Raw genomic sequence first — 24,049 nt, forward strand, 5'->3', positions numbered from 1 at the left:
TTAATTATCTGGGCGACACTTTTTATATTCTGAATCTGGCGTGAAACCGGCCATTTTTGACAGTCCCTCATCTGAAGTAACGGAAGGCCTGTTGCTTACATTAAGCTGATTGTACATTTTCAACATTGTAGATCTGTGTGCACGGGCAGGATAAGCGGTGAAGTTGAATTTCTTTCAGGGTAGTTCTAATTAGATGTAAAAAGCAAGAAATGGAATATCTGAAAGCAGTGTATTGGTGAGACGAGGTGGCCGAGAGGTTAAGGCGATGGACTGCTAATCCATTGTGCTCTGCATGCGTGGGTTCGAATCCCATCGTCGTCGTTACTGTATTACACGTTTGATGCTGATGCACTTTCCAAGCATTTCACTGAATCTTACTTGAAATACAATTTCGTGAAAATTGCACTGGTGTTGCTGGTCTGTGCCCCTGCATTGCTCATATCTTGTTAAAATTAAAATATTCCAAGAAATTTCTCAACCCACCTTGAATGAAAGTGGAGGATGAGATCGTGAATCGGAGATTGAGAACCCCTTCTTCCTTCCTTTGAGATTGGCACCGAATGAAAAGACTAGCGGCAACAGAGGCAAATGATTAGGGAACAGGAACATAAATTTCTCCTTTGGAATTTCAAAAATATTTATCAAACTTAAAGACGAGATTTTCTGTTTTTGGGTCTTTGGTTGAGAGATAAATAATGCGCGAGAAATCCTCGTTCTTTTCAGCATTCGCTCATGGGATCTGAAGCCCCAGTTTAACATCTTACTAGAAGGACGGCACTGCCGACAGTGCAGCACTACCTCAGTACTGCCCTGGAGTGTCAGCCTGGATTATGCACTCAAGTCTCTGGAGTGAGGCTTGAGTATGCTGCCGCTGAGCCACGGCTGACACCTAAACTCAGTTCATTTGGCTGGAGTAAAATGAAGGAGATAATGGGAAAAATGATAATGGAGTAAATTTTCAACTTGGTGTCCAAGATTAAACCGGGCATCGTTTTAGAAACAGCCCGATTTATGTTGCCATATATTTCATAAGCTTTGAAAATCAGGCCTGTCGAAAATGGGCGTGGTCGCGGTCAGTTGCGAATCATTCTGGGTCTGTTTAAACCGCGAGTGCTCACAGCCCCGGATCATTCTGTGTCTGTTTGAAATGGCAGAGCTCACAATCTCGGATCATGCCGTTTTTTTAGAAGCAGAGCGATTTCAGCTTTGATGACCGAGTTGTTGAGTTTAACAAAATGTGCCAGGGCTCGTCCGGGATTTGAACCCGGGACCTCTCGCATTTTAATCGTGAAATGCCCAAAGAGAGAATCATACCCCTAGACCAACGAGCCGCCGATGTCATTTCCCATTTGCATTGAGTTTCACTGCGCTGGTGCGAATCCAGCTCACAGAGGACCTGTTAATACAGTTGAAATATTTTTATCTTTTCCTCAATCCACTTCTTTTTTCGAGCAGTTTCCTTGAACCTGCTCACAATTCGCCCCATTAAAAGAGATACAGCGGCGTCAGCGGCCGCATAGACTAATGGATTAGGCATCTGACTTCTGTTGCAAATTCTTCAGTTATCAGAAGATTGAAGGTTCAAGTCCTACAAAGGTCTTTTAATTATCTGGGCGACACTTTTTATATTCTGAATCTGGCGTGAAACCGGCCATTTTTGACAGTCCCTCATCTGAAGTAACGGAAGGCCTGTTGCTTACATTAAGCTGATTGTACATTTTCAACATTGTAGATCTGTGTGCACGGGCAGGATAAGCGGTGAAGTTGAATTTCTTTCAGGGTAGTTCTAATTAGATGTAAAAAGCAAGAAATGGAATATCTGAAAGCAGTGTATTGGTGAGACGAGGTGGCCGCGAGGTTAAGGCGATGGACTGCTAATCCATTGTGCTCTGCACGCGTGGGTTCGAATCCCATCGTCGTCGTTACTGTATTACACGTTTGATGCTGATGCACTTTCCAAGCATTTCACTGAATCTTACTTGAAATACAATTTCGTGAAAATTGCACTGGTGTTGCTGGTCTGTGCCCCTGCATTGCTCATATCTTGTTAAAATTAAAATATTCCAAGAAATTTCTCAACCCACCTTGAATGAAAGTGGAGATGAGATCGTGAATCGGAGATTGAGAACCCCTTCTTCCTTCCTTTGAGATTGGCACCGAATGAAAAGACTAGCGGCAACAGAGGCAAATGATTAGGGAACAGGAACATAAATTTCTCCTTTGGAATTTCAAAAATATTTATCAAACTTAAAGACGAGATTTTCTGTTTTTGGGTCTTTGGTTGAGAGATAAATAATGCGCGAGAAATCCTCGTTCTTTTCAGCATTCTCTCATGGGATCTGAAGCCCCAGTTTAACATCTTACTAGAAGGACGGCACTGCCGACAGTGCAGCACTCCCTCAGTACTGCCCTGGAGTGTCAGCCTGGATTATGCACTCAAGTCTCTGGAGTGAGGCTTGAGTATGCTGCCGCTGAGCCACGGCTGACAGCTAAACTCAGTTCATTTGGCTGGAGTAAAATGACGGAGATAATGGGAAAAATGATAATGGAGTAAATTTTCAACTTGGTGTCCAAGATTAAACCGGGCATCGTTTTAGAAACAGCCCGATTTATGTTGCCATAGATTTCATAAGCTTTGAAAATCAGGCCTGTCGAAAATGGGCGGGGTCGCGGTCAGTTGCGAATCATTCTGGGTCTGTTTAAACCGCGAGTGCTCACAGCCCCGGATCATTCTGTGTCTGTTTGAAATGGCACAGCTCATAATCTCGGATCATGCCGTTTTTTTAGAAGCAGAGCGATTTCAGCTTTGATGACCGAGTTGTTGAGTTTAACAAAATGCGCCAGGGCTCGTCCGGGATTTGAACCCGGGACCTCTCGCATTTTAATCGTGAAATGCCCAAAGCGAGAATCATACCCCTAGACCAACGAGCCGCCGATGTGATTTCCCATTTGCATTGAGTTTCACTGCGCTGGTGCGAATCCAGCTCACAGAGGACCTGTTAATACAGTTGAAATATTTTTATCTTTTCCTCAATCCACTTCTTTTTTCGAACAGTTTCCTTGAACCTGCTCACAATTCGCCCCATAAAAAGAGATTCAGCGGCATCAGCGGCCGCATAGACTAATGGATTAGGCATCTGACTTCTGTTGCAAATTCTTCAGTTATCAGAAGATTGAAGGTTCAAGTCCTACAAAGGTCTTTTAATTATCTAGGCGACACTTTATATATTCTGAATCTGGCGTGAAACCGGCCATTTTTGACAGTCCCTCATCTGAAGTAACGGAAGGCCTGTTGCTTACATTAAGCTGATTGTACATTTTCAACATTGTAGATCTGTGTGCACGGGCAGGATAAGCGGTGAATTTGAATTTCTTTCAGGATAGTTCTAATTAGATGTAAAAAGCAAGAAATGGAATATCTGAAAGCAGTGTATTGGTGAGACGAGGTGGCCGAGAGGTTAAGGCGATGGACTGCTAATCCATTGTGCTCTGCACGCGTGGGTTCGAATCCCATCGTCGTCGTTACTGTATTATACGTTTGATGCTGATGCACTTTCCAAGCATTTCACTGAATCTTACTTGAAATACAATTTCGTGAAAATTGCACTGGTGTTGCTGGTCTGTGCCCCTGCATTGCTCATATCTTGTTAAAATTAAAATATTCCAAGAAATTTCTCAACCCACCTTGAATGAAAGTGGAGATGAGATCGTGAATCGAAGATTGAGAACCCCTTCTTCCTTCCTTTGAGATTGGCACCGAATGAAAAGACTAGCGGCAACAGAGGCAAATGATTAGGGAACAGGAACATAAATTTCTCCTTTGGAATTTCAAAAATATTTATCAAACTTAAAGACGAGATTTTCTGTTTTTGGGTCTTTGGTTGAGAGATAAATAATGCGCGAGAAATCCTCGTTCTTTTCAGCATTCGCTCATGGGATCTGAAGCCCCAGTTTAACATCTTACTAGAAGGACGGCACTGCCGACAGTGCAGCACTACCTCAGTACTGCCCTGGAGTGTCAGCCTGGATTATGCACTCAAGTCTCTGGAGTGAGGCTTGAGTATGCTGCCGCTGAGCCACGGCTGACACCTAAACTCAGTTCATTTGGCTGGAGTAAAATGAAGGAGATAATGGGAAAAATGATAATGGAGTAAATTTTCAACTTGGTGTCCAAGATTAAACCGGGCATCGTTTTAGAAACAGCCCGATTTATGTTGCCATATATTTCATAAGCTTTGAAAATCAGGCCTGTCGAAAATGGGCGGGGTCGCGGTCAGTTGCGAATCATTCTGGGTCTGTTTAAACCGCGAGTGCTCACAGCCCCGGATCATTCTGTGTCTGTTTGAAATGGCAGAGCTCACAATCTCGGATCATGCCGTTATTTTAGAAGCAGAGCGATTTCAGCTTTGATGACCGAGTTGTTGAGTTTAACAAAATGTGCCAGGGCTCGTCCGGGATTTGAACCCGGGACCTCTCGCATTTTAATCGTGAAATGCCCAAAGCGAGAATCATACCCCTAGACCAACGAGCCGCCGATGTCATTTCCCATTTGCATTGAGTTTCACTGCGCTGGTGCGAATCCAGCTCACAGAGGACCTGTTAATACAGTTGAAATATTTTTATCTTTTCCTCAATCCACTTCTTTTTTCGAGCAGTTTCCTTGAACCTGCTCACAATTCGCCCCATTAAAAGAGATTCAGCGGCATCAGCGGCCGCATAGACTAATGGATTAGGCATCTGACTTCTGTTGCAAATTCTTCAGTTATCAGAAGATTGAAGGTTCAAGTCCTACAAAGGTCTTTTAATTATCTGGGCGACACTTTTTATATTCTGAATCTGGCGTGAAACCGGCCATTTTTGACAGTCCCTCATCTGAAGTAACGGAAGGCCTGTTGCTTACATTAAGCTGATTGTACATTTTCAACATTGTAGATCTGTGTGCACGGGCAGGATAAGCGGTGAAGTTGAATTTCTTTCAGGGTAGTTCTAATTAGATGTAAAAAGCAAGAAATGGAATATCTGAAAGCAGTGTATTGGTGAGACGAGGTGGCCGAGAGGTTAAGGCGATGGACTGCTAATCCATTGTGCTCTGCACGCGTGGGTTCGAATCCCATCGTCGTCGTTACTGTATTACACGTTTGATGCTGATGCACTTTCCAAGCATTTCACTGAATCTTACTTGAAATACAATTTCGTGAAAATTGCACTGGTGTTGCTGGTCTGTGCCCCTGCATTGCTCATATCTTGTTAAAATTAAAATATTCCAAGAAATTTCTCAACCCACCTTGAATGAAAGTGGAGATGAGATCGTGAATCGGAGATTGAGAACCCCTTCTTCCTTCCTTTGAGATTGGCACCGAATGAAAAGACTAGCGGCAACAGAGGCAAATGATTAGGGAACAGGAACATAAGTTTCTCCTTTGGAATTTCAAAAATATTTATCAAACTTAAAGACGAGATTTTCTGTTTTTGGGTCTTTGGTTGAGAGATAAATAATGCGCGAGAAATCCTCGTTCTTTTCAGCATTCTCTCATGGGATCTGAAGCCCCAGTTTAACATCTTACTAGAAGGACGGCACTGCCGACAGTGCAGCACTCCCTCAGTACTGCCCTGGAGTGTCAGCCTGGATTATGCACTCAAGTCTCTGGAGTGAGGCTTGAGTATGCTGCCGCTGAGCCACGGCTGACAGCTAAACTCAGTTCATTTGGCTGGAGTAAAATGACGGAGATAATTGGAAAAATGATAATGGAGTAAATTTTCAACTTGGTGTCCAAGATTAAACCGGGCATCGTTTTAGAAACAGCCCGATTTATGTTGCCATAGATTTCATAAGCTTTGAAAATCAGGCCTGTCGAAAATGGGCGGGGTCGCGGTCAGTTGCGAATCATTCTGGGTCTGTTTAAACCGCGAGTGCTCACAGCCCCGGATCATTCTGTGTCTGTTTGAAATGGCACAGCTCATAATCTCGGATCATGCCGTTTTTTTAGAAGCAGAGCGATTTCAGCTTTGATGACCGAGTTGTTGAGTTTAACAAAATGCGCCAGGGCTCGTCCGGGATTTGAACCCGGGACCTCTCGCATTTTAATCGTGAAATGCCCAAAGCGAGAATCATACCCCTAGACCAACGAGCCGCCGATGTGATTTCCCATTTGCATTGAGTTTCACTGCGCTGGTGCGAATCCAGCTCACAGAGGACCTGTTAATACAGTTGAAATATTTTTATCTTTTCCTCAATCCACTTCTTTTTTCGAACAGTTTCCTTGAACCTGCTCACAATTCGCCCCATAAAAAGAGATTCAGCGGCATCAGCGGCCGCATAGACTAATGGATTAGGCATCTGACTTCTGTTGCAAATTCTTCAGTTATCAGAAGATTGAAGGTTCAAGTCCTACAAAGGTCTTTTAATTATCTAGGCGACACTTTATATATTCTGAATCTGGCGTGAAACCGGCCATTTTTGACAGTCCCTCATCTGAAGTAACGGAAGGCCTGTTGCTTACATTAAGCTGATTGTACATTTTCAACATTGTAGATCTGTGTGCACGGGCAGGATAAGCGGTGAAGTTGAATTTCTTTCAGGGTAGTTCTAATTAGATGTAAAAAGCAAGAAATGGAATATCTGAAAGCAGTGTATTGGTGAGACGAGGTGGCCGAGAGGTTAAGGCGATGGACTGCTAATCCATTGTGCTCTGCACGCGTGGGTTCGAATCCCATCGTCGTCGTTACTGTATTACACGTTTGATGCTGATGCACTTTCCAAGCATTTCACTGAATCTTACTTGAAATACAATTTCGTGAAAATTGCACTGGTGTTGCTGGTCTGTGCCCCTGCATTGCTCATATCTTGTTAAAATTAAAATATTCCAAGAAATTTCTCAACCCACCTTGAATGAAAGTGGAGATGAGATCGTGAATCGGAGATTGAGAACCCCTTCTTCCTTCCTTTGAGATTGGCACCGAATGAAAAGACTAGCGGCAACAGAGGCAAATGATTAGGGAACAGGAACATAAATTTCTCCTTTGGAATTTCAAAAATATTTATCAAACTTAAAGACGAGATTTTCTGTTTTTGGGTCTTTGGTTGAGAGATAAATAATGCGCGAGAAATCCTCGTTCTTTTCAGCATTCTCTCATGGGATCTGAAGCCCCAGTTTAACATCTTACTAGAAGGACGGCACTGCCGACAGTGCAGCACTCCCTCAGTACTGCCCTGGAGTGTCAGCCTGGATTATGCACTCAAGTCTCTGGAGTGAGGCTTGAGTATGCTGCCGCTGAGCCACGGCTGACAGCTAAACTCAGTTCATTTGGCTGGAGTAAAATGACGGAGATAATTGGAAAAATGATAATGGAGTAAATTTTCAACTTGGTGTCCAAGATTAAACCGGGCATCGTTTTAGAAACAGCCCGATTTATGTTGCCATAGATTTCATAAGCTTTGAAAATCAGGCCTGTCGAAAATGGGCGGGGTCGCGGTCAGTTGCGAATCATTCTGGGTCTGTTTAAACCGCGAGTGCTCACAGCCCCGGATCATTCTGTGTCTGTTTGAAATGGCACAGCTCATAATCTCGGATCATGCCGTTTTTTTAGAAGCAGAGCGATTTCAGCTTTGATGACCGAGTTGTTGAGTTTAACAAAATGCGCCAGGGCTCGTCCGGGATTTGAACCCGGGACCTCTCGCATTTTAATCGTGAAATGCCCAAAGCGAGAATCATACCCCTAGACCAACGAGCCGCCGATGTGAGTTCCCATTTGCATTGAGTTTCACTGCGCTGGTGCGAATCCAGCTCACAGAGGACCTGTTAATACAGTTGAAATATTTTTATCTTTTCCTCAATCCACTTCTTTTTTCGAACAGTTTCCTTGAACCTGCTCACAATTCGCCCCATAAAAAGAGATTCAGCGGCATCAGCGGCCGCATAGACTAATGGATTAGGCATCTGACTTCTGTTGCAAATTCTTCAGTTATCAGAAGATTGAAGGTTCAAGTCCTACAAAGGTCTTTTAATTATCTAGGCGACACTTTATATATTCTGAATCTGGCGTGAAACCGGCCATTTTTGACAGTCCCTCATCTGAAGTAACGGAAGGCCTGTTGCTTACATTAAGCTGATTGTACATTTTCAACATTGTAGATCTGTGTGCACGGGCAGGATAAGCGGTGAAGTTGAATTTCTTTCAGGGTAGTTCTAATTAGATGTAAAAAGCAAGAAATGGAATATCTGAAAGCAGTGTATTGGTGAGACGAGGTGGCCGAGAGGTTAAGGCGATGGACTGCTAATCCATTGTGCTCTGCACGCGTGGGTTCGAATCCCATCGTCGTCGTTACTGTATTACACGTTTGATGCTGATGCACTTTCCAAGCATTTCACTGAATCTTACTTGAAATACAATTTCGTGAAAATTGCACTGGTGTTGCTGGTCTGTGCCCCTGCATTGCTCATATCTTGTTAAAATTAAAATATTCCAAGAAATTTCTCAACCCACCTTGAATGAAAGTGGAGATGAGATCGTGAATCGGAGATTGAGAACCCCTTCTTCCTTCCTTTGAGATTGGCACCGAATGAAAAGACTAGCGGCAACAGAGGCAAATGATTAGGGAACAGGAACATAAATTTCTCCTTTGGAATTTCAAAAATATTTATCAAACTTAAAGACGAGATTTTCTGTTTTTGGGTCTTTGGTTGAGAGATAAATAATGCGCGAGAAATCCTCGTTCTTTTCAGCATTCGCTCATGGGATCTGAAGCCCCAGTTTAACATCTTACTAGAAGGACGGCACTGCCGACAGTGCAGCACTACCTCAGTACTGCCCTGGAGTGTCAGCCTGGATTATGCACTCAAGTCTCTGGAGTGAGGCTTGAGTATGCTGCCGCTGAGCCACGGCTGACACCTAAACTCAGTTCATTTGGCTGGAGTAAAATGAAGGAGATAATGGGAAAAATGATAATGGAGTAAATTTTCAACTTGGTGTCCAAGATTAAACCGGGCATCGTTTTAGAAACAGCCCGATTTATGTTGCCATATATTTCATAAGCTTTGAAAATCAGGCCTGTCGAAAATGGGCGGGGTCGCGGTCAGTTGCGAATCATTCTGGGTCTGTTTAAACCGCGAGTGCTCACAGCCCCGGATCATTCTGTGTCTGTTTGAAATGGCAGAGCTCACAATCTCGGATCATGCCGTTATTTTAGAAGCAGAGCGATTTCAGCTTTGATGACCGAGTTGTTGAGTTTAACAAAATGTGCCAGGGCTCGTCCGGGATTTGAACCCGGGACCTCTCGCATTTTAATCGTGAAATGCCCAAAGCGAGAATCATACCCCTAGACCAACGAGCCGCCGATGTCATTTCCCATTTGCATTGAGTTTCACTGCGCTGGTGCGAATCCAGCTCACAGAGGACCTGTTAATACAGTTGAAATATTTTTATCTTTTCCTCAATCCACTTCTTTTTTCGAGCAGTTTCCTTGAACCTGCTCACAATTCGCCCCATTAAAAGAGATTCAGCGGCATCAGCGGCCGCATAGACTAATGGATTAGGCATCTGACTTCTGTTGCAAATTCTTCAGTTATCAGAAGATTGAAGGTTCAAGTCCTACAAAGGTCTTTTAATTATCTGGGCGACACTTTTTATATTCTGAATCTGGCGTGAAACCGGCCATTTTTGACAGTCCCTCATCTGAAGTAACGGAAGGCCTGTTGCTTACATTAAGCTGATTGTACATTTTCAACATTGTAGATCTGTGTGCACGGGCAGGATAAGCGGTGAAGTTGAATTTCTTTCAGGGTAGTTCTAATTAGATGTAAAAAGCAAGAAATTGAATATCTGAAAGCAGTGTATTGGTGAGACGAGGTGGCCGAGAGGTTAAGGCGATGGACTGCTAATCCATTGTGTTCTGCACGCGTGGGTTCGAATCCCATCGTCGTCGTTACTGTATTACACGTTTGATGCTGATGCACTTTCCAAGCATTTCACTGAATCTTACTTGAAATACAATTTCGTGAAAATTGCACTGGTGTTGCTCGTCTGTGCCCCTGCATTGCTCATATCTTGTTAAAATTAAAATATTCCAAGAAATTTCTCAACCCACCTTGAATGAAAGTGGAGATGAGATCGTGAATCGGAGATTGAGAACCCCTTCTTCCTTCCTTTGAGATTGGCACCGAATGAAAAGACTAGCGGCAACAGAGGCAAATGATTAGGGAACAGGAACATAAATTTCTCCTTTGGAATTTCAAAAATATTTATCAAACTTAAAGACGAGATTTTCTGTTTTTGGGTCTTTGGTTGAGAGATAAATAATGCGCGAGAAATCCTCGTTCTTTTCAGCATTCGCTCATGGGATCTGAAGCCCCAGTTTAACATCTTACTAGAAGGACGGCACTGCCGACAGTGCAGCACTCCCTCAGTACTGCCCTGGAGTGTCAGCCTGGATTATGCACTCAAGTCTCTGGAGTGAGGCTTGAGTATGCTGCCGCTGAGCCACGGCTGACAGCTAAACTCAGTTCATTTGGCTGGAGTAAAATGACGGAGATAATTGGAAAAATGATAATGGAGTAAATTTTCAACTTGGTGTCCAAGATTAAACCGGGCATCGTTTTAGAAACAGCCCGATTTATGTTGCCATAGATTTCATAAGCTTTGAAAATCAGGCCTGTCGAAAATGGGCGGGGTCGCGGTCAGTTGCGAATCATTCTGGGTCTGTTTAAACCGCGAGTGCTCACAGCCCCGGATCATTCTGTGTCTGTTTGAAATGGCACAGCTCATAATCTCGGATCATGCCGTTTTTTTAGAAGCAGAGCGATTTCAGCTTTGATGACCGAGTTGTTGAGTTTAACAAAATGCGCCAGGGCTCGTCCGGGATTTGAACCCGGGACCTCTCGCATTTTAATCGTGAAATGCCCAAAGCGAGAATCATACCCCTAGACCAACGAGCCGCCGATGTGATTTCCCATTTGCATTGAGTTTCACTGCGCTGGTGCGAATCCAGCTCACAGAGGACCTGTTAATACAGTTGAAATATTTTTATCTTTTCCTCAATCCACTTCTTTTTTCGAACAGTTTCCTTGAACCTGCTCACAATTCGCCCCATAAAAAGAGATTCAGCGGCATCAGCGGCCGCATAGACTAATGGATTAGGCATCTGACTTCTGTTGCAAATTCTTCAGTTATCAGAAGATTGAAGGTTCAAGTCCTACAAAGGTCTTTTAATTATCTGGGCGACACTTTATATATTCTGAATCTGGCGTGAAACCGGCCATTTTTGACAGTCCCTCATCTGAAGTAACGGAAGGCCTGTTGCTTACATTAAGCTGATTGTACATTTTCAACATTGTAGATCTGTGTGCACGGGCAGGATAAGCGGTGAAGTTGAATTTCTTTCAGGGTAGTTCTAATTAGATGTAAAAAGCAAGAAATGGAATATTTGAAAGCTGTATATTGGTGAGACAAGGTGGCCGAGAGGTTAAGGCGATGGACTGCTAATCCATTGTGCTCTGCACGCGTGGGTTCGAATCCCATCCTCGTCGTTACTGTATTACACGTTTGATGCTGATGCACTTTCCAAGCATTTCACTGATACTTACTTGAAATACAATTTCGTGAAAATTGCACTGGTGTTGCTGGTCTGTGCCCCTGCATTGCTCATATCTTATTAAAATATTGCAAGAAATTTCTCAACCCACCTTGAGTGAAAGTGGAGATGAGATCGTGAATCGGAGATTGAGAACCCTCTCTTCCTTCTTCCTTCCTTTGAGATTGGCACCGAATGAAAAGACTAGCGGCAACAGAGGCAAATGATTAGGGAACAGGAACATAAATTTCTCCTTTGGAATTTCAAAAATATTTATCAAACTTAAAGACGAGATTTTCTGTTTTTGGGTCTTTGGTTGAGAGATAAATAATGCGCGAGAAATCCTCGTTCTTTTCAGCATTCTCTCATGGGATCTGAAGCCCCAGTTTAACATCTTACTAGAAGGACGGCACTGCCGACAGTGCAGCACTACCTCAGTACTGCCCTGGAGTGTCAGCCTGGACTATGCACTCAAGTCTCTGGAGTGAGGCTTGAGTATGCTGCCGCTGAGCCACGGCTGACACCTAAACTCAGTTCATTTGGCTGGATTAAAATGACGGAGATAATGGGAAAAATGATAATGGAGTAAACTTTCAACTTGGTGTCCAAGATTAAACCGGGCATCGTTTTAGAAACAGCCCGATTTATGTTGCCATAGATTTCATAAGCTTTGAAAATCAGGCCTGTCTATAATGGGCGGGGTCGCGGATCATTCTGGTTCTGTTTAAACCGCGAGTGCTCACAGCCCCGGATCATTCTGTGTCTGTTTGAAATGGCAGAGCTCACAATCTCGGATCATGCCGTTTTTTTCGAAGCAGAGCGATTTCAGCTTTGATGACCGAGTTGTTGAGTTTAAGAAAATGTGCCAGGGCTCGTCCGGGATTTGAACCCGGGACCTCTCGCATTTTAATCGTGAAATGTCCAAAGCGAGAATCATACCCCTAGACCAACGAGCCGCCGATGTCATTTCCCATTTGCATTGAGTTTCACTGCGCTGGTGCGAATCCAGCTCACAGAGGACCTGTTAATACAGTTGAAATATTTTTATCTTTTCCTCAATCCACTTCTTTATTCGAGCAGTTTCCTTGAACCTGCTCACAATTCGCCCCATAAAAAGAGATTCAGCGGCATCAGCGGCCGCATAGACTAATGGATTAGGCATCTGACTTCTGTTGCAAATTCTTCAGTTATTAGAAGATTGAAGGTTCAAGTCCTACAAAGGTCTTTTAATTATCTGGGCGACACTTTTTATATTCTGAATCTGGCGTGAAACCGGCCATTTTTAACAGTCCCTCATCTGAAGTAACGGAAGGCCGAGTTGCTTACATTAAGCTGATCGTACATTTTCAACATTGTAGATCTGTGTGCACGGGCAGGATAAGCGGTGAAGTTGAATTTCTTTCAGGGTAGTTCTAATTAGATGTAAAAAGCAAGAAATGGAATATCTGAAAGCAGTATATTGGTGAGACGAGGTGGCCGAGAGGTTAAGGCGATGGACTGCTAATCCATCGTGCTCTGCACGCGTGGGTTCGAATCCCACAGCATCATTACTGTATTACACGTTTGATGCTGATGCACTTTCCAAGCATTTCACTGAATCTTACTTGAAATACAATTTCGTGAAAATTGCACTGGTGTTGCTGGTCTGTGCCCCTGCATTGCTCATATCTTGTTAAAATTAAAATATTGCAAGAAATTTCTCAACCCACCTTGAATGAAAGTGGAGATGAGATCGTGAATCGGAGATTGAGAACCCTCTCTTCCTTCTTCCTTCCTTTGAGATTGGCACCGAATGAAAAGACTAGCGGCAACAGAGGGAAATGATTAGGGAACAGGAACATAAATTTCTCCTTTGGAATTTCAAAAATATTTATCAAACTTAAACACGAGATTTTCTGTTTTTGGGTCTTTGGTTGAGAGATAAATAATGCGCGAGAAATCCTCGTTCTTTTCAGCATTCTCTCATGGGATCTGAAGCCCCAGTTTAACATCTTACTAGAAGGATGGCACTGCCGACAGTGCAGCATTACCTCAGTACTGCCCTGGAGTGTCAGCCTGGATTATGCACTCAAGTCTCTGGAGTGAGGCTTGAGTATGCTGCCGCTGAGCCACGGCTGACACCTAAACTCAGTTCATTTGGCTGGAGTAAAATGACGGAGATAATGGGAAAAATGATAATGGAGTAAATTTTCAACTTGGTGTCCAAGATTAAACCGGGCATCGTTTTAGAAACAGCCCGATTTATGTTGCCATAGATTTCATAAGCTTTGAAAATCAGGCCTGTCTATAATGGGCGGGGTCGCGGATCATTCTGGGTCTGTTTAAACCGCGAGTGCTCACAGCCCCGGATCATTCTGTGTCTGTTTGAAATGGCAGAGCTCACAATCTCGGATCATGCCGTTTTTTTCGAAGCAGAGCGATTTCAGCTTTGATGACCGAGTTGTTGAGTTTAAGAAAATGTGCCAAGGCTCGTCCGGGATTTCAACCCGGGACCTCTCGCATTTTAATCGTGAAATGCCCAAAGCGAGAATCATACCCCTAGACCAACGAGCCGCCGATGTCATTTCCCGTTTGCATTGAGTTTCACTGCGCTGGTGCGAATCCAGCTCACAGAGGACCTGTTAATACAGTTGAAATATTTTTATCTTTTCCTCAATCCACTTCTTTTTTCGAGCAGTTTCCTTGAACCTGCTCACAATTCGCCCCATTAAAAGAGATTCAGCGGCATCAGCGGCCGCATAGACTAATGGATTAGGCATCTGACTTCTGTTGCAAATTCTTCAGTTATCAGAAGATTGAAGGTTCAAGTCCTACAAAGGTCTTTTAATTATCTGGGCGACACTTTTTATATTCTGAATCTGGCGTGAAACCGGCCATTTTTGACAGTCCCTCATCTGAAGTAACGGAAGGCCTGTTGCTTACATTAAGCTGATTGTACATTTTCAACATTGTAGATCTGTGTGCACGGGCAGGATAAGCGGTGAAGTTGAATTTCTTTCAGGGTAGTTCTAATTAGATGTAAAAAGCAAGAAATTGAATATCTGAAAGCAGTGTATTGGTGAGACGAGGTGGCCGAGAGGTTAAGGCGATGGACTGCTAATCCATTGTGCTCTGCACGCGTGGGTTCGAATCCCATCGTCGTCGTTACTGTATTACACGTTTGATGCTGATGCACTTTCCAAGCATTTCACTGAATCTTACTTGAAATACAATTTCGTGAAAATTGCACTGGTGTTGCTGGTCTGTGCCCCTGCATTGCTCATATCTTGTTAAAATTAAAATATTCCAAGAAATTTCTCAACCCACCTTGAATGAAAGTGGAGATGAGATCGTGAATCGGAGATTGAGAACCCCTTCTTCCTTCCTTTGAGATTCGCACCGAATGAAAAGACTAGCGGCAACAGAGGCAAATGATTAGGGAACAGGAACATAAATTTCTCCTTTGGAATTTCAAAAATATTTATCAAACTTAAAGACGAGATTTTCTGTTTTTGGGTCTTTGGTTGAGAGATAAATAATGCGCGAGAAATCCTCGTTCTTTTCAGCATTCTCTCATGGGATCTGAAGCCCCAGTTTAACATCTTACTAGAAGGACGGCACTGCCGACAGTGCAGCACTACCTCAGTACTGCCCTGGAGTGTCAGCCTGGATTATGCACTCAAGTCTCTGGAGTGAGGCTTGAGTATGCTGCCGCTGAGCCACGGCTGACACCTAAACTCAGTTCATTTGGCTGGAGTAAAATGAAGGAGATAATGGGAAAAATGATAATGGAGTAAATTTTCAACTTGGTGTCCAAGATTAAACCGGGCATCGTTTTAGAAACAGCCCGATTTATGTTGCCATATATTTCATAAGCTTTGAAAATCAGGCCTGTCGAAAATGGGCGGGGTCGCGGTCAGTTGCGAATCATTCTGGGTCTGTTTAAACCGCGAGTGCTCACAGCCCCGGATCATTCTGTGTCTGTTTGAAATGGCAGAGCTCACAATCTCGGATCATGCCGTTATTTTAGAAGCAGAGCGATTTCAGCTTTGATGACCGAGTTGTTGAGTTTAACAAAATGTGCCAGGGCTCGTCCGGGATTTGAACCCGGGACCTCTCGCATTTTAATCGTGAAATGCCCAAAGCGAGAATCATACCCCTAGACCAACGAGCCGCCGATGTCATTTCCCATTTGCATTGAGTTTCACTGCGCTGGTGCGAATCCAGCTCACAGAGGACCTGTTAATACAGTTGAAATATTTTTATCTTTTCCTCAATCCACTTCTTTTTTCGAGCAGTTTCCTTGAACCTGCTCACAATTCGCCCCATTAAAAGAGATTCAGCGGCATCAGCGGCCGCATAGACTAATGGATTAGGCATCTGACTTCTGTTGCAAATTCTTCAGTTATCAGAAGATTGAAGGTTCAAGTCCTACAAAGGTCTTTTAATTATCTGGGCGACACTTTTTATATTCTGAATCTGGCGTGAAACCGGCCATTTTTGACAGTCCCTCATCTGAAGTAACGGAAGGCCTGTTGCTTACATTAAGCTGATTGTACATTTTCAACATTGTAGATCTGTGTGCACGGGCAGGATAAGCGGTGAAGTTGAATTTCTTTCAGGGTAGTTCTAATTAGATGTAAAAAGCAAGAAATTGAATATCTGAAAGCAGTGTATTGGTGAGACGAGGTGGCCGAGAGGTTAAGGCGATGGACTGCTAATCCATTGTGCTCTGCACGCGTGGGTTCGAATCCCATCGTCGTCGTTACTGTATTACACGTTTGATGCTGATGCACTTTCCAAGCATTTCACTGAATCTTACTTGAAATACAATTTCGTGAAAATTGCACTGGTGTTGCTGGTCTGTGCCCCTGCATTGCTCATATCTTGTTAAAATTAAAATATTCCAAGAAATTTCTCAACCCACCTTGAATGAAAGTGGAGATGAGATCGTGAATCGGAGATTGAGAACCCCTTCTTCCTTCCTTTGAGATTCGCACCGAATGAAAAGACTAGCGGCAACAGAGGCAAATGATTAGGGAACAGGAACATAAATTTCTCCTTTGGAATTTCAAAAATATTTATCAAACTTAAAGACGAGATTTTCTGTTTTTGGGTCTTTGGTTGAGAGATAAATAATGCGCGAGAAATCCTCGTTCTTTTCAGCATTCTCTCATGGGATCTGAAGCCCCAGTTTAACATCTTACTAGAAGGACGGCACTGCCGACAGTGCAGCACTACCTCAGTACTGCCCTGGAGTGTCAGCCTGGATTATGCACTCAAGTCTCTGGAGTGAGGCTTGAGTATGCTGCCGCTGAGCCACGGCTGACACCTAAACTCAGTTCATTTGGCTGGAGTAAAATGAAGGAGATAATGGGAAAAATGATAATGGAGTAAATTTTCAACTTGGTGTCCAAGATTAAACCGGGCATCGTTTTAGAAACAGCCCGATTTATGTTGCCATATATTTCATAAGCTTTGAAAATCAGGCCTGTCGAAAATGGGCGGGGTCGCGGTCAGTTGCGAATCATTCTGGGTCTGTTTAAACCGCGAGTGCTCACAGCCCCGGATCATTCTGTGTCTGTTTGAAATGGCAGAGCTCACAATCTCGGATCATGCCGTTATTTTAGAAGCAGAGCGATTTCAGCTTTGATGACCGAGTTGTTGAGTTTAACAAAATGTGCCAGGGCTCGTCCGGGATTTGAACCCGGGACCTCTCGCATTTTAATCGTGAAATGCCCAAAGCGAGAATCATACCCCTAGACCAACGAGCCGCCGATGTCATTTCCCATTTGCATTGAGTTTCACTGCGCTGGTGCGAATCCAGCTCACAGAGGACCTGTTAATACAGTTGAAATATTTTTATCTTTTCCTCAATCCACTTCTTTTTTCGAGCAGTTTCCTTGAACCTGCTCACAATTCGCCCCATTAAAAGAGATTCAGCGGCATCAGCGGCCGCATAGACTAATGGATTAGGCATCTGACTTCTGTTGCAAATTCTTCAGTTATCAGAAGATTGAAGGTTCAAGTCCTACAAAGGTCTTTTAATTATCTGGGCGACACTTTTTATATTCTGAATCTGGCGTGAAACCGGCCATTTTTGACAGTCCCTCATCTGAAGTAACGGAAGGCCTGTTGCTTACATTAAGCTGATTGTACATTTTCAACATTGTAGATCTGTGTGCACGGGCAGGATAAGCGGTGAAGTTGAATTTCTTTCAGGGTAGTTCTAATTAGATGTAAAAAGCAAGAAATTGAATATCTGAAAGCAGTGTATTGGTGAGACGAGGTGGCCGAGAGGTTAAGGCGATGGACTGCTAATCCATTGTGCTCTGCACGCGTGGGTTCGAATCCCATCGTCGTCGTTACTGTATTACACGTTTGATGCTGATGCACTTTCCAAGCATTTCACTGAATCTTACTTGAAATACAATTTCGTGAAAATTGCACTGGTGTTGCTGGTCTGTGCCCCTGCATTGCTCATATCTTGTTAAAATTAAAATATTCCAAGAAATTTCTCAACCCACCTTGAATGAAAGTGGAGATGAGATCGTGAATCGGAGATTTGAGAACCCCTTCTTCCTTCCTTTGAGATTGGCACCGAATGAAAAGACTAGCGGCAACAGAGGCAAATGATTAGGGAACAGGAACATAAATTTCTCCTTTGGAATTTCAAAAATATTTATCAAACTTAAAGACGAGATTTTCTGTTTTTGGGTCTTTGGTTGAGAGATAAATAATGCGCGAGAAATCCTCGTTCTTTTCAGCATTCTCTCATGGGATCTGAAGCCCCAGTTTAACATCTTACTAGAAGGACGGCACTGCCGACAGTGCAGCACTCCCTCAGTACTGCCCTGGAGTGTCAGCCTGGATTATGCACTCAAGTCTCTGGAGTGAGGCTTGAGTATGCTGCCGCTGAGCCACGGCTGACAGCTAAACTCAGTTCATTTGGCTGGAGTAAAATGACGGAGATAATGGGAAAAATGATAATGGAGTAAATTTTCAACTTGGTGTCCAAGATTAAACCGGGCATCGTTTTAGAAACAGCCCGATTTATGTTGCCATAGATTTCATAAGCTTTGAAAATCAGGCCTGTCGAAAATGGGCGGGGTCGCGGTCAGTTGCGAATCATTCTGGGTCTGTTTAAACCGCGAGTGCTCACAGCCCCGGATCATTCTGTGTCTGTTTGAAATGGCACAGCTCATAATCTCGGATCATGCCGTTTTTTTAGAAGCAGAGCGATTTCAGCTTTGATGACCGAGTTGTTGAGTTTAACAAAATGCGCCAGGGCTCGTCCGGGATTTGAACCCGGGACCTCTCGCATTTTAATCGTGAAATGCCCAAAGCGAGAATCATACCCCTAGACCAACGAGCCGCCGATGTGATTTCCCATTTGCATTGAGTTTCACTGCGCTGGTGCGAATCCAGCTCACAGAGGACCTGTTAATACAGTTGAAATATTTTTATCTTTTCCTCAATCCACTTCTTTTTTCGAACAGTTTCCTTGAACCTGCTCACAATTCGCCCCATAAAAAGAGATTCAGCGGCATCAGCGGCCGCATAGACTAATGGATTAGGCATCTGACTTCTGTTGCAAATTCTTCAGTTATCAGAAGATTGAAGGTTCAAGTCCTACAAAGGTCTTTTAATTATCTAGGCGACACTTTATATATTCTGAATCTGGCGTGAAACCGGCCATTTTTGACAGTCCCTCATCTGAAGTAACGGAAGGCCTGTTGCTTACATTAAGCTGATTGTACATTTTCAACATTGTAGATCTGTGTGCACGGGCAGGATAAGCGGTGAATTTGAATTTCTTTCAGGGTAGTTCTAATTAGATGTAAAAAGCAAGAAATGGAATATCTGAAAGCAGTGTATTGGTGAGACGAGGTGGCCGAGAGGTTAAGGCGATGGACTGCTAATCCATTGTGCTCTGCACGCGTGGGTTCGAATCCCATCCTCGTCGTTACTGTATTATACGTTTGATGCTGATGCACTTTCCAAGCATTTCACTGAATCTTACTTGAAATACAATTTCGTGAAAATTGCACTGGTGTTGCTGGTCTGTGCCCCTGCATTGCTCATATCTTGTTAAAATTAAAATATTCCAAGAAATTTCTCAACCCACCTTGAATGAAAGTGGAGATGAGATCGTGAATCGAAGATTGAGAACCCCTTCTTCCTTCCTTTGAGATTGGCACCGAATGAAAAGACTAGCGGCAACAGAGGCAAATGATTAGGGAACAGGAACATAAATTTCTCCTTTGGAATTTCAAAAATATTTATCAAACTTAAAGACGAGATTTTCTGTTTTTGGGTCTTTGGTTGAGAGATAAATAATGCGCGAGAAATCCTCGTTCTTTTCAGCATTCGCTCATGGGATCTGAAGCCCCAGTTTAACATCTTACTAGAAGGACGGCACTGCCGACAGTGCAGCACTACCTCAGTACTGCCCTGGAGTGTCAGCCTGGATTATGCACTCAAGTCTCTGGAGTGAGGCTTGAGTATGCTGCCGCTGAGCCACGGCTGACACCTAAACTCAGTTCATTTGGCTGGAGTAAAATGAAGGAGATAATGGGAAAAATGATAATGGAGTAAATTTTCAACTTGGTGTCCAAGATTAAACCGGGCATCGTTTTAGAAACAGCCCGATTTATGTTGCCATATATTTCATAAGCTTTGAAAATCAGGCCTGTCGAAAATGGGCGGGGTCGCGGTCAGTTGCAAATCATTCTGGGTCTGTTTAAACCGGGAGTGCTCACAGCCCCGGATCATTCTGTGTCTGTTTGAAATGGCAGAGCTCACAATCTCGGATCATGCCGTTATTTTAGAAGCAGAGCGATTTCAGCTTTGATGACCGAGTTGTTGAGTTTAACAAAATGTGCCAGGGCTCGTCCGGGATTTGAACCCGGGACCTCTCGCATTTTAATCGTGAAATGCCCAAAGCGAGAATCATACCCCTAGACCAACGAGCCGCCGATGTCATTTCCCATTTGCATTGAGTTTCACTGCGCTGGTGCGAATCCAGCTCACAGAGGACCTGTTAATACAGTTGAAATATTTTTATCTTTTCCTCAATCCACTTCTTTTTTCGAGCAGTTTCCTTGAACCTGCTCACAATTCGCCCCATAAAAAGAGATTCAGCGGCATCAGCGGCCGCATAGACTAATGGATTAGGCATCTGACTTCTGTTGCAAATTCTTCAGTTATCAGAAGATTGAAGGTTCAAGTCCTACAAAGGTCTTTTAATTATCTGGGCGACACTTTTTATATTCTGAATCTGGCGTGAAACCGGCCATTTTTGACAGTCCCTCATCTGAAGTAACGGAAGGCCTGTTGCTTACATTAAGCTGATTGTACATTTTCAACATTGTAGATCTGTGTGCACGGGCAGGATAAGCGGTGAAGTTGAATTTCTTTCAGGGTAGTTCTAATTAGATGTAAAAAGCAAGAAATGGAATATCTGAAAGCAGTGTATTGGTGAGACGAGGTGGCCGAGAGGTTAAGGCGATGGACTGCTAATCCATTGTGCTCTGCACGCGTGGGTTCGAATCCCATCGTCGTCGTTACTGTATTAGACGTTTGATGCTGATGCACTTTCCAAGCATTTCACTGAATCTTACTTGAAATACAATTTCGTGAAAATTGCACTGGTGTTGCTGGTCTGTGCCCCTGCATTGCTCATATCTTGTTAAAATTAAAATATTCCAAGAAATTTCTCAACCCACCTTGAATGAAAGTGGAGATGAGATCGTGAATCGGAGATTGAGAACCCCTTCTTCCTTCCTTTGAGATTGGCACCGAATGAAAAGACTAGCGGCAACAGAGGCAAATGATTAGGGAACAGGAACATAAGTTTCTCCTTTGGAATTTCAATAATATTTATCAAACTTAAAGACGAGATTTTCTGTTTTTGGGTCTTTGGTTGAGAGATAAATAATGCGCGAGAAATCCTCGTTCTTTTCAGCATTCTCTCATGGGATCTGAAGCCCCAGTTTAACATCTTACTAGAAGGACGGCACTGCCGACAGTGCAGCACTCCCTCAGTACTGCCCTGGAGTGTCAGCCTGGATTATGCACTCAAGTCTCTGGAGTGAGGCTTGAGTATGCTGCCGCTGAGCCACGGCTGACAGCTAAACTCAGTTCATTTGGCTGGAGTAAAATGACGGAGATAATTGGAAAAATGATAATGGAGTAAATTTTCAACTTGGTGTCCAAGATTAAACCGGGCATCGTTTTAGAAACAGCCCGATTTATGTTGCCATAGATTTCATAAGCTTTGAAAATCAGGCCTGTCGAAAATGGGCGGGGTCGCGGTCAGTTGCGAATCATTCTGGGTCTGTTTAAACCGCGAGTGCTCACAGCCCCGGATCATTCTGTGTCTGTTTGAAATGGCACAGCTCATAATCTCGGATCATGCCGTTTTTTTAGAAGCAGAGCGATTTCAGCTTTGATGACCGAGTTGTTGAGTTTAACAAAATGCGCCAGGGCTCGTCCGGGATTTGAACCCGGGACCTCTCGCATTTTAATCGTGAAATGCCCAAAGCGAGAATCATACCCCTAGACCAACGAGCCGCCGATGTGATTTCCCATTTGCATTGAGTTTCACTGCGCTGGTGCGAATCCAGCTCACAGAGGACCTGTTAATACAGTTGAAATATTTTTATCTTTTCCTCAATCCACTTCTTTTTTCGAACAGTTTCCTTGAACCTGCTCACAATTCGCCCCATAAAAAGAGATTCAGCGGCATCAGCGGCCGCATAGACTAATGGATTAGGCATCTGACTTCTGTTGCAAATTCTTCAGTTATCAGAAGATTGAAGGTTCAAGTCCTACAAAGGTCTTTTAATTATCTAGGCGACACTTTATATATTCTGAATCTGGCGTGAAACCGGCCATTTTTGACAGTCCCTCATCTGAAGTAACGGAAGGCCTGTTGCTTACATTAAGCTGATTGTACATTTTCAACATTGTAGATCTGTGTGCACGGGCAGGATAAGCGGTGAAGTTGAATTTCTTTCAGGGTAGTTCTAATTAGATGTAAAAAGCAAGAAATTGAATATCTGAAAGCAGTGTTTTGGTGAGACGAGGTGGCCGAGAGGTTAAGGCGATGGACTGCTAATCCATTGTGCTCTGCACGCGTGGGTTCGAATCCCATCGTCGTCGTTACTGTATTACACGTTTGATGCTGATGCACTTTCCAAGCATTTCACTGAATCTTACTTGAAATACAATTTCGTGAAAATTGCACTGGTGTTGCTGGTCTGTGCCCCTGCATTGCTCATATCTTGTTAAAATTAAAATATTCCAAGAAATTTCTCAACCCACCTTGAATGAAAGTGGAGATGAGATCGTGAATCGGAGATTGAGAACCCCTTCTTCCTTCCTTTGAGATTGGCACCGAATGAAAAGACTAGCGGCAACAGAGGCAAATGATTAGGGAACAGGAACATGAATTTCAAAAATATTTATCAAACTTAAAGACGAGATTTTCTGTTTTTGGGTCTTTGGTTGAGAGATAAATAATGCGCGAGAAATCCTCGTTCTTTTCAGCATTCGCTCATGGGATCTGAAGCCCCAGTTTAACATCTTACTAGAAGGACGGCACTGCCGACAGTGCAGCACTACCTCAGTACTGCCCTGGAGTGTCAGCCTGGATTATGCACTCAAGTCTCTGGAGTGAGGCTTGAGTATGCTGCCGCTGAGCCACGGCTGACAGCTAAACTCAGTTCATTTGGCTGGAGTAAAATGAAGGAGATAATGGGAAAAATGATAATGGAGTAAATTTTCAACTTGGTGTCCAAGATTAAACCGGGCATCGTTTTAGAAACAGCCCGATTTATGTTGCCATATATTTCATAAGCTTTGAAAATCAGGCCTGTCGAAAATGGGCGGGGTCGCGGTCAGTTGCGAATCATTCTGGGTCTGTTTAAACCGCGAGTGCTCACAGCCCCGGATCATTCTGTGTCTGTTTGAAATGGCAGAGCTCACAATCTCGGATCATGCCGTTATTTTAGAAGCAGAGCGATTTCAGCTTTGATGACCGAGTTGTTGAGTTTAACAAAATGTGCCAGGGCTCGTCCGGGATTTGAACCCGGGACCTCTCGCATTTTAATCGTGAAATGCCCAAAGCGAGAATCATACCCCTAGACCAACGAGCCGCCGATGTCATTTCCCATTTGCATTGAGTTTCACTGCGCTGGTGCGAATCCAGCTCACAGAGGACCTGTTAATACAGTTGAAATATTTTTATCTTTTCCTCAATCCACTTCTTTTTTCGAGCAGTTTCCTTGAACCTGCTCACAATTCGCCCCATTAAAAGAGATTCAGCGGCATCAGCGGCCGCATAGACTAATGGATTAGGCATCTGACTTCTGTTGCAAATTCTTCAGTTATCAGAAGATTGAAGGTTCAAGTCCTACAAAGGTCTTTTAATTATCTGGGCGACACTTTTTATATTCTGAATCTGGCGTGAAACCGGCCATTTTTGACAGTCCCTCATCT

General features: G+C 43.5%; 24 non-coding genes across 24 annotated transcripts; 11 read left to right on the top strand and 13 right to left on the bottom strand.

Annotated features, from left to right (window-relative positions):
• Window positions 1-2,843: 2,843 nt before the first annotated feature.
• On the bottom strand, window positions 2,844-2,931 carry trnap-ugg (transfer RNA proline (anticodon UGG)). The gene is given in 2 exon segments: window positions 2,844-2,879; window positions 2,896-2,931. It is a non-coding gene; the product is annotated as a tRNA-Pro (tRNA).
• Window positions 2,932-3,440: 509 nt separating this feature from the next.
• On the top strand, window positions 3,441-3,522 carry trnas-gcu (transfer RNA serine (anticodon GCU)). Its single transcript has one exon. It is a non-coding gene; the product is annotated as a tRNA-Ser (tRNA).
• Window positions 3,523-4,443: 921 nt separating this feature from the next.
• trnap-ugg (transfer RNA proline (anticodon UGG)) lies at window positions 4,444-4,531 on the bottom strand. Its single transcript is given in 2 exon segments — window positions 4,444-4,479; window positions 4,496-4,531. It is a non-coding gene; the product is annotated as a tRNA-Pro (tRNA).
• A 509-nt stretch (window positions 4,532-5,040) lies between these two features.
• trnas-gcu (transfer RNA serine (anticodon GCU)) lies at window positions 5,041-5,122 on the top strand. Its single transcript has one exon. It is a non-coding gene; the product is annotated as a tRNA-Ser (tRNA).
• A 921-nt stretch (window positions 5,123-6,043) lies between these two features.
• On the bottom strand, window positions 6,044-6,131 carry trnap-ugg (transfer RNA proline (anticodon UGG)). Its single transcript is given in 2 exon segments — window positions 6,044-6,079; window positions 6,096-6,131. It is a non-coding gene; the product is annotated as a tRNA-Pro (tRNA).
• Window positions 6,132-6,640: 509 nt separating this feature from the next.
• On the top strand, window positions 6,641-6,722 carry trnas-gcu (transfer RNA serine (anticodon GCU)). The gene has a single exon. It is a non-coding gene; the product is annotated as a tRNA-Ser (tRNA).
• Window positions 6,723-7,643: 921 nt separating this feature from the next.
• Window positions 7,644-7,731, bottom strand: trnap-ugg (transfer RNA proline (anticodon UGG)). The gene is given in 2 exon segments: window positions 7,644-7,679; window positions 7,696-7,731. It is a non-coding gene; the product is annotated as a tRNA-Pro (tRNA).
• Window positions 7,732-8,240: 509 nt separating this feature from the next.
• trnas-gcu (transfer RNA serine (anticodon GCU)) lies at window positions 8,241-8,322 on the top strand. The gene has a single exon. It is a non-coding gene; the product is annotated as a tRNA-Ser (tRNA).
• Window positions 8,323-9,243: 921 nt separating this feature from the next.
• trnap-ugg (transfer RNA proline (anticodon UGG)) lies at window positions 9,244-9,331 on the bottom strand. The gene is given in 2 exon segments: window positions 9,244-9,279; window positions 9,296-9,331. It is a non-coding gene; the product is annotated as a tRNA-Pro (tRNA).
• Window positions 9,332-10,843: 1,512 nt separating this feature from the next.
• Window positions 10,844-10,931, bottom strand: trnap-ugg (transfer RNA proline (anticodon UGG)). The gene is given in 2 exon segments: window positions 10,844-10,879; window positions 10,896-10,931. It is a non-coding gene; the product is annotated as a tRNA-Pro (tRNA).
• Window positions 10,932-11,440: 509 nt separating this feature from the next.
• On the top strand, window positions 11,441-11,522 carry trnas-gcu (transfer RNA serine (anticodon GCU)). Its single transcript has one exon. It is a non-coding gene; the product is annotated as a tRNA-Ser (tRNA).
• A 912-nt stretch (window positions 11,523-12,434) lies between these two features.
• trnap-ugg (transfer RNA proline (anticodon UGG)) lies at window positions 12,435-12,522 on the bottom strand. Its single transcript is given in 2 exon segments — window positions 12,435-12,470; window positions 12,487-12,522. It is a non-coding gene; the product is annotated as a tRNA-Pro (tRNA).
• A 2,106-nt stretch (window positions 12,523-14,628) lies between these two features.
• Window positions 14,629-14,710, top strand: trnas-gcu (transfer RNA serine (anticodon GCU)). The gene has a single exon. It is a non-coding gene; the product is annotated as a tRNA-Ser (tRNA).
• A 921-nt stretch (window positions 14,711-15,631) lies between these two features.
• On the bottom strand, window positions 15,632-15,719 carry trnap-ugg (transfer RNA proline (anticodon UGG)). Its single transcript is given in 2 exon segments — window positions 15,632-15,667; window positions 15,684-15,719. It is a non-coding gene; the product is annotated as a tRNA-Pro (tRNA).
• Window positions 15,720-16,228: 509 nt separating this feature from the next.
• On the top strand, window positions 16,229-16,310 carry trnas-gcu (transfer RNA serine (anticodon GCU)). The gene has a single exon. It is a non-coding gene; the product is annotated as a tRNA-Ser (tRNA).
• Window positions 16,311-17,231: 921 nt separating this feature from the next.
• trnap-ugg (transfer RNA proline (anticodon UGG)) lies at window positions 17,232-17,319 on the bottom strand. Its single transcript is given in 2 exon segments — window positions 17,232-17,267; window positions 17,284-17,319. It is a non-coding gene; the product is annotated as a tRNA-Pro (tRNA).
• Window positions 17,320-17,828: 509 nt separating this feature from the next.
• trnas-gcu (transfer RNA serine (anticodon GCU)) lies at window positions 17,829-17,910 on the top strand. Its single transcript has one exon. It is a non-coding gene; the product is annotated as a tRNA-Ser (tRNA).
• Window positions 17,911-18,832: 922 nt separating this feature from the next.
• Window positions 18,833-18,920, bottom strand: trnap-ugg (transfer RNA proline (anticodon UGG)). The gene is given in 2 exon segments: window positions 18,833-18,868; window positions 18,885-18,920. It is a non-coding gene; the product is annotated as a tRNA-Pro (tRNA).
• A 509-nt stretch (window positions 18,921-19,429) lies between these two features.
• trnas-gcu (transfer RNA serine (anticodon GCU)) lies at window positions 19,430-19,511 on the top strand. Its single transcript has one exon. It is a non-coding gene; the product is annotated as a tRNA-Ser (tRNA).
• A 921-nt stretch (window positions 19,512-20,432) lies between these two features.
• On the bottom strand, window positions 20,433-20,520 carry trnap-ugg (transfer RNA proline (anticodon UGG)). The gene is given in 2 exon segments: window positions 20,433-20,468; window positions 20,485-20,520. It is a non-coding gene; the product is annotated as a tRNA-Pro (tRNA).
• Window positions 20,521-21,029: 509 nt separating this feature from the next.
• Window positions 21,030-21,111, top strand: trnas-gcu (transfer RNA serine (anticodon GCU)). The gene has a single exon. It is a non-coding gene; the product is annotated as a tRNA-Ser (tRNA).
• A 921-nt stretch (window positions 21,112-22,032) lies between these two features.
• On the bottom strand, window positions 22,033-22,120 carry trnap-ugg (transfer RNA proline (anticodon UGG)). Its single transcript is given in 2 exon segments — window positions 22,033-22,068; window positions 22,085-22,120. It is a non-coding gene; the product is annotated as a tRNA-Pro (tRNA).
• Window positions 22,121-22,629: 509 nt separating this feature from the next.
• trnas-gcu (transfer RNA serine (anticodon GCU)) lies at window positions 22,630-22,711 on the top strand. Its single transcript has one exon. It is a non-coding gene; the product is annotated as a tRNA-Ser (tRNA).
• Window positions 22,712-23,618: 907 nt separating this feature from the next.
• Window positions 23,619-23,706, bottom strand: trnap-ugg (transfer RNA proline (anticodon UGG)). The gene is given in 2 exon segments: window positions 23,619-23,654; window positions 23,671-23,706. It is a non-coding gene; the product is annotated as a tRNA-Pro (tRNA).
• Window positions 23,707-24,049: the final 343 nt, after the last annotated feature.

The sequence above is a fragment of the Somniosus microcephalus genome, unplaced genomic scaffold (assembly GCF_052327205.1).
Source record: "Somniosus microcephalus isolate GS21.2 unplaced genomic scaffold, FLI_Smic_1.0 unresolved_chr1, whole genome shotgun sequence".
NCBI lineage: Eukaryota > Metazoa > Chordata > Chondrichthyes > Squaliformes > Somniosidae > Somniosus > Somniosus microcephalus.